The following is a 7854-nucleotide window of genomic DNA, read 5'->3' as shown; positions in this document are numbered from 1 at the left end:
ACAGAATGCAATAATGTATTGTGTTAATTTACCAACAAAAGAAACGTAAATAAAAGTGTAGGTATTTATTTGTAAATAAACTATCTTGCTTCTACGATGGGACCAGGGACCTTAAATCGGCAATCTAATGATAGGCCAACCCCAGAGCGCCTTTGTCTTGACCAGGGATTAATATAATTTAAAAACGAACTGCAATGGTACTACTGGGGAATCAAACCCATGGCTTTCTGCGTATAAAGCAGATGTGATAACCACTACACTATGGAACCTTGTCGGAACGGTGGTGGTGCTCCTACATTATTGTCTACATGCCGCATCTCAAATAATTAGTGTCATTTATCAGACCCTTCAGCGTTGTCTTTTTAAGAATTAAACCTGCCAGACCGAACACAGGCTAACATTCAATCAATCAATCAATCAATCAATTAATCATATATATTTTCTATAGCGCCCCATATGCGCTTCACAAAATCTATTTGAAAACAATAAAATATGTAATTGTAAGCCTGGTCGAACAAAAGAAGTCTTCTGTGTAATTTTAAACAAAGAGCGCTTTCCACGATTTAAGATGCTTTCGAATGACAGAATATTGGAATTGGCCGCCGAAACTGGGGAATAAAACTACCTGTGATCAAAGTGGGCAGAAAAGTTGCATACTTTGCATAACGTATTTGGGAGAAAAGAAAACGGATCATCTCTGATTTGCAACGTTTCCATAGTTCGGCCCGGCCACTGCCGTGTCTCTGGTTAAAACGATGAGTTCAGTTTTTTTTTCTGCTTGGTAATTCAGTCATGAGGCAGCTGCAGCAGAGTGGCGCAGCGGAAGCGTGCTGTGCCCATAACCCAGAGGTCGATGGATCGAAACCATCCTCTGCTAGGTTGCTTTTCTTCTGTTAGCAAAGTAGATTTTCTAAAATATTAACTGAAGGCAAGACTTCGTATTATTACATTTAAATTTAGTGTTTGTATTTTGTAAATGTTAATGTGTAGAAACGGCAGGTACCCAGTGATGTGCATGAAAAGAGGATGAGTTTTGATCCTTTCTCTTTTTATAGCCCCCTCCAAGATATCATAAAGGATGATGTTATATTTACTTATTTTGTGCAGGAAATATCTGGGGAAATTTGGTTGCAAGATTTATGTAAATACTTTGTGCCCCCCCACCCCCAGTGTCTCTGTACCCGCTTCTTCAGGAAATCCACGATTCACTCTGAAGCAAGAACTCTGCTCAAAGTGTTCTTTGTCTTCTTCTCGGTAGGAGCTGAAAGCTCTTCTCCATATAAAGCCTATTGGTATGCATTGTGCTGTAGTGTCTGGTGCTGTTTTATCCAGTTGTCTTGTCAATACAGCAATACTGTATTACTGAAAAGATTAAGTATATGCTATTTTGTTTTTACGATTTACTAAAAATTTTTTTTAAAAAAAACTCAAGAATTTTGACTACATTAACCGACCAGCCGGAGCAACGCACTTAAAGGTATTTTATTTTCTTTATAAATGCCATTTGCTAATAATTTGCATTAAATGCAAAAGTAATGATAGGTATGTTTTCATAATGGAATTACAATCTGATACTGGCATGCTATTTTTGGGCAGCCAATTATCTATTCTGCATGCCCATCCAAGATACTGGTATTTCCAAAAGAGGACGCTCTTGAACCTTTGCAGGTCCAGCCTTCAAATCATGAACCTGGAAATCTGTTAGATCGGTGGATCCCAACCCCGGGCCTGGGGGCCAACTGTGTCTGCTGGTTTTCATTCCAAATGAGCTCTCAATTACTTAGACCAATAATTAAACTGATACTTTGTGTAATTAGACCTTTTTTAATTGTTTTCAGCTCTTAAACAGTTACAGGGTTCAAGTTATTTATAAACTGTCACAGCTAACTTGAAATATGCAACTGTTAAGAGCTGAAAACAATTCACTGATTGCCTACAAGGGCTTGAGAGGAGGCAAAATTGGGAGTGAGATATTGAGAGTGAGACAAGTTGAGAAGATTTCTCTGGTTGCTTATGAGGCTTGAGAGGGGGCGAGATTTGAGAGTTTAGGAGTGAGACGAGTTTGAGAGGGATGGCGAGATTGAGGGCTGGAGTTTGGGAATGGTGCTTGGTAACATTGAGGTTAGATACTGATAGCAGGACGAGATAGGTGGACGAAAAGTTTTCCCTTCTCGTCGGGTCAGGCAGCATCCTCTGACTGCTGGGCGACATAAACGTGAGAGAGAAATAGCAAAGTTTAGACACATAACATACAACAAATCTGACTCTCACTCCCGACGGGTCAGGCAGCATCCTCTGGCTGCTGGGCCTTTAGTGGAGCAAGACACAGGAAGGGGACGAACAGGACAAAAGGACAGATCCTTCGCAACTCAGTGCAGCATCCTCAGGCAGCTGAGCTGGCAGCTGGGCGGCGTGGAGAGCTTAGGAAAAGTGTCTCGGGTCCATTTAGGAGAGATGAAAACAGAGAACCCCCCCCCCCCCCCCCCTCGGTCGGGGCCCGCTCGGCAGGTGGAGGCATGGCCTACTGCATGAGGGGGCTGAAATGGTCCTGGACCTGAAATGGAAGAGAGGAGATGGGACAGCAAGGTTGAGACCTGGAAGGCTTAGCGCATAAGCAGCAGAAGAATAGGATGTGGCCGGAGGTCCCCTCAGGCCACATCCTCAGACCGGGAAGCAGTGGTTGAGACGAGAGGCCGACCCAGACAGCCGGGGGAGTGAGACTCGGTGAGAGAGATCTGATTCTGGGCACAGAATGTGGTGAAGGAAGACCAGGCAGTAGAATAAGAAGAGCGAGTGGAAAGGACGAAGGCAATGCTCCCTGAAGCTGCGGGCCGACTGGAGGAGGAGAGTGTGGAGTTTAGTGGAACACCAGCTGATTGAAAGGAGGAACTTGCCGCGGGTTGGGGTCTGCTTCTGGGACCAGGCTGTGAAACTTGTGGACCATCACACAACCTCCACCATGTTTAACACTGGGCATGTGTGTTTTTTTGTTTGTTTGTTTGTTTTTTTTACTGCAAGGTGTAGTATTCTGTAGTAAAATTACTACAGCTGGCCAAAGTCCAGTAGCTGGGTGCACGGAATGGTTCACAAGACCTCATGGTTGAAATGGCTTAACGCGCCAAGTCTATTCATTGTATTCCCCTTGATGTCCTGGTAACTCTTGCTTTTTTCTATTTATTTATTTTTTAAACGGTAAATCACTGGTGGTGTCATGGTAAGTTCACAGGGTGCACTCTGTTCCTTCAGGAGTCCTGCAGAGGAAGTGCTTCACAAGAACAGTTAAACATAGTACTTCCATGGTCAGGTCATTGAATAGACAGAGCAGCCTTTTCTGAGGGTAGAGATTAAAGAGTGAAGGATGTCTATTGATATAGGGAGCCAGGAGGGAGCAGCAGGGAGGGGAGGCTCTTGAGGATCACTCTGAGTGTCAGCAAACTGATGGGATGGATAGGAGTGTTGGAGAAGGGACAGAGATGAGGCGGCAGAAATACTGAATTCCAGAGATGTAGGCTTTAACGGTAGTGGGGGCTAAGTGAAGAGAATCCCTTGCATGGGCGATGGAGGCTACAATCCGCTGTTCATTAAATCGGAATGGGATGTATTTTGTTTTGAGTGGAGAAAGTTGTAAATGTTTTCCATCCAGTGGTAAATGAAGACTTGGTCGCTGGGGCTAAGAGTGTGGCCATGTAGTGATGAGCAGATTGCAGAAGACTGGAGAGTGTTGTGTTTAGTTGAACAGCAGACGTTGGTGTTGCAATTATTAGCCTGGTCGAACAAAATAAGTCTTCAGTGTAATTTTAAACAAAGAGCGCTTTCCACGATTTAAGATGCTTTACAGACTGAATATTTGAATTGGCAGCCGAAACTGGGGGATAAAACTGCTTGTGATCAGTGGGCAGGTTGCATACTTTGCATACCGTATTTGGGAGAAAAGAAAACGGATCATCTCATCTGCAGCAGCTGTAGCAGAGTGGCATAGTAGAGTGGCATAGCAGAGTGGCGCAGCGGAAGCGTGCTGGACCCATAACCCAGAGGTCGAGGGATCGAAACCATTCTCTGCTAGCTTGTTTTTCTTCTGTTAGCAAAGTAGATTTTCTAAAATATTAACTGAAGGCAATTAATTTAGGCAATTAATATTACATTTCACAATCAAGGATGATATAATGCGCAAGGATACTTGTCTTTCATAAGAGCTGAAATAAATTATAGCACTTTGAGATTATATATGTTACTAGCGGATTGTTTAGAAATGCACTTAATTATATTACAACTGTTCTAAAAAAAGAATGTTATCTCGAAAAACCAGGCTTGTCAAGCCGAAATAGCTCAGCTGGGAGAGCGTTAGACTGAAGACCTAAAGGTTCTTGGTTCGATCCCGGGTTTCGACAAACAACAAGAACATTTTTGTGTTGTATTATTTTGAACTAAAAAAATTAATTTTTTCTTCAGTGTAATTGGAGGAAATAATAACATATTACAGTGCCATTTTCTAATGTGATTAAGAAATGCAAAAAGCATCGTCTCTGAGTGGGCTTGAACCACCAACCTTTCAGTTAACAGCCGAACGCGCTAACCGAATGCGTCAAAGAGACCAATCTGCTCAGCCGAACCTGAGACCACATCTAAGAAGAAAGCAACACTGGGCAGGAAAGTCTGTAATCACAATTACATGTATTCAAACCAATGCAAGCAAACCAAGCCATTTATATTTATTTCATGTATGTAGTCTGCCATTTGCAAATTCAAAAAATAAATAAATTAACTAAATAGCAAATTTTTCCGACGAGAGGTATGCTTTCAATTTCTTCAAAAAGTAGTCTCAGCTCGTTGATTCAGTCGCTTTAAAATCCACCTCTATCCCAATGCAGCAGCGCTGTGTGCTGTGGCTCGAGCTTTTTTGACGAGGCAGGCAATGCAAAAATGCCAAAACTTGCTTTTGTATCACATGACACACTTAAGGTCTGCTTTAATGACTGGATCATGGTCTCAGGCTGGGATGCGGACCATTGAGAACAGTATAAACGATCTATTAGTGGAAGTAGTTTACATGAGAAATGCCCTCGTTTAACATGCTAGGATGATCGACTTCGGCATTCTCCAACTGCTGTTTACATTTTCTAACACGTTATGAGGACGAATACAAAGTTTGACCCTTTCCTTGTAAGTGGGGGTAAGCACAAGTTATTTTCAGATGTAATGTCTTTATTTAAGCTCAATCTAGTCCTGCGTAGTGCAAATCACATTACTGTTTAAAGTGTTCTTAAATTGTTTTAACATTAGCAGTGATCCATTTCAAATGTGCTTAATGATTTAAACAACTGAACTTATTGTCAGCTCGGTGCTGAGAAGAAAACACTCCCACTCCTCCTGGTGGATACCGAGACCAATCCCTTCAAAACATGTTTCACTCTAGAAATGATCCTTGCAAATATAGCCTTAACTTTTATTAGCAGACCATCGCCCCCAACTGGCAAGCTCTACTTCATATGATACAATGACTGGGCAACAACGAGGTGTTACATTAACAATACAAACTAACTTGTTACATTAACAATACAAACTAACTTGTTACATTAACAATACAAACTAACTTGAATTTGCAAATGGCAGACTACATTGCCTTGCCCCCCCCTCACAAAAAAAAAAAAAATACAGGACAATCTGAATTGTTCATATCAAGCTGCGATGTAGCCTATGAGAATCACTGGCACAATTCAAGGGGAATTAGCTCAAATGGTAGAGAGCTCGCTTAGCGTGCGAGAAATACAGGGATCGATGCCCGCATTCTCCAAATAGTTTTAACTACGTACTTAGTCCCAACGCATTATGGAGATAAATACAGTGTGACAATTCTTTGTAACAGAGACGCCCGCCCTACATGTGTATTTTAAAGCACAGTCTCCTAATTTGTAATATTCCCCAGACTGAAAAACTGCAGTGCGCCCTCCATCGTATGTCTTCCGAGAAGCACAAAGGGAGATTATTTATTTATTTATTTATTAGCAATTAAAGAGTTTGTGTTAATTGAGAATAAATATAAATGGTTTGAAGTTTGCTTTCATTTGTAACGTGTTTGTAATGAAATGTTTTGTGGTTTTTACCAATCATTGTACTGTATACTAGCTACTGTTGCATGTCCATGATTTTATTAATCAGCTTCCCATATGGTCTAGCGGTTAGGATTCCTGGTTTTCACCCAGGCGGCCCGGGTTCGACTCCCGGTATGGGAACGTTCTTGTTATTGTCATTTTGTTACAGAACTGTGGTCATGTGTAATGTGTCTTCAATATGATAATAAAGCTACAGTTACTCGAAATATATATATTATATATATACAGAATGATGCAAATGTATTTGACTCTATTCACATTCCCATCGCGTGGAACCATCGCAGTTTGTTTTTAAATTATATTAATCCCTGGTCAAGACAAAGTCTCTCTGGGGTGGGACGATCATTAGAATGCGGATGTAAGGTCTCCGGTCCCATCATAGAAGCAAGATAGTTTATTCACAAATAAATACATACACATTTATTTATGTTTCTTTTGTTGGTAAATTAGCACATTATTGCATTGTCACGTCACGCTGTGCACTCTAGGATTGCATAACAAGCATGCACTGCGCCAGGACTTCGTGGCGCAACGGTAGCGCGTCTGACTCCAGATCATAAGGTTGCGTGTTCAAATCACGTCGAGGTCAAAACCGTCTTTATATCTATTCCACTCTATATCATTTTTTAGCGTGTTTGAATTTGAAATCCGGACATTTATTTATACAATTTAGCCCACACAACATATTGATTATATAGCGACAAACAAATTACTTCCTGGGGGGGCAGTTCAGTTTCAATCAAGTTCCAGTCTCTCTGCATTATCTTGCGCTGCTGTGTTTGGTCAGGTAAAAAGGGCGTGACCAGAGCGGTATGGGCAATCCCGTTAGGTAGCTTGCATGTCAATCTCTCCTTCTTTTCTATTTATATACCCAGCACTGCTTCCGCCCTTCATCTGTGTTTGTTTCTATTCTTTTCATCATTCAGCTTTTCTATTTTTCTGCAGGAGCTCCATCGTTAGTCTTTTCTGCTCCATCCAGTCTCCAGCGCAGCTACAGCGCCGTTCAAAGCGCAGCGTCATTCTCAGCTTGCTCTGCGTTTTCATCAGAAAGACTGTTCCGACGTCACCGCTGCACTGCAACTCTTTCACACCGGCGCCTCACAGACCATGGTTACCACGGCAACGCCTCATCTCGTGAACAGTGGGAACAATAGTATTGTGGTTTACTACATAATATCCCACCCATCGTTGGTGTTCAAACAAAGCAGAGTGTTACATTGGGAAAGGGCCGTACCTGTCAGTAAGTATTTTAAATTCATTTGGGAAGGTTTAAGATTGTGAAGAAGTTTAAATATGCTGCGTATTTGTGCATTGGGAACTTTGCATAATGACGTTTTTATTAATGCCACTTTCTTACGGACAGTAGTCAGGGTGATGATACAAGACCAGAGCCAATAAACCTGTTATTTGCTTGTCCTTTCACTACCATATTCTATCGTGCTTGCTCAGAATACGCGTGAATCTTGAAAACATCTTGTTAATATTTAAACAAAGTTTAAATATTTAAACATTGTTTTAATATTCCACATAACATATTACTTTGAAAAACATAATATATTTTTGAATACAGTCCTATTTGAGTATTTAAAATATGGTTATATTCAAATGCCAGCAACGGTGTGTTAATTTAACGAAGCGCCTAACGCCGCTCGGAACGTTCGCATTTTTAAATCCTAACGGTCTCTGCTCAGCTGAGTGGAATGTTCACGAGCCGGTTGCCTAGCAGCGTCTCCCCCTCCTTCTC

At 41.5% G+C, this 7854-nt stretch overlaps 2 non-coding genes across 2 annotated transcripts; both read left to right on the top strand.

Annotated features, from left to right (window-relative positions):
- The first annotated feature begins 6158 nt into the window (after positions 1–6158).
- On the top strand, positions 6159–6230 carry trnae-uuc (transfer RNA glutamic acid (anticodon UUC)). The gene has a single exon. It is a non-coding gene; the product is annotated as a tRNA-Glu (tRNA).
- A 397-nt stretch (positions 6231–6627) lies between these two features.
- On the top strand, positions 6628–6699 carry trnaw-cca (transfer RNA tryptophan (anticodon CCA)). Its single transcript has one exon. It is a non-coding gene; the product is annotated as a tRNA-Trp (tRNA).
- Positions 6700–7854: the final 1155 nt, after the last annotated feature.

The sequence above is a fragment of the Acipenser ruthenus genome, chromosome 32 (genome assembly GCF_902713425.1).
Source record: "Acipenser ruthenus chromosome 32, fAciRut3.2 maternal haplotype, whole genome shotgun sequence".
In the NCBI taxonomy this organism is placed as follows: domain Eukaryota; kingdom Metazoa; phylum Chordata; class Actinopteri; order Acipenseriformes; family Acipenseridae; genus Acipenser; species Acipenser ruthenus.
The sequence above is the reverse complement of the archived record's forward strand: the minus strand, read 5'-3'. Positions and strand labels throughout refer to the sequence as shown.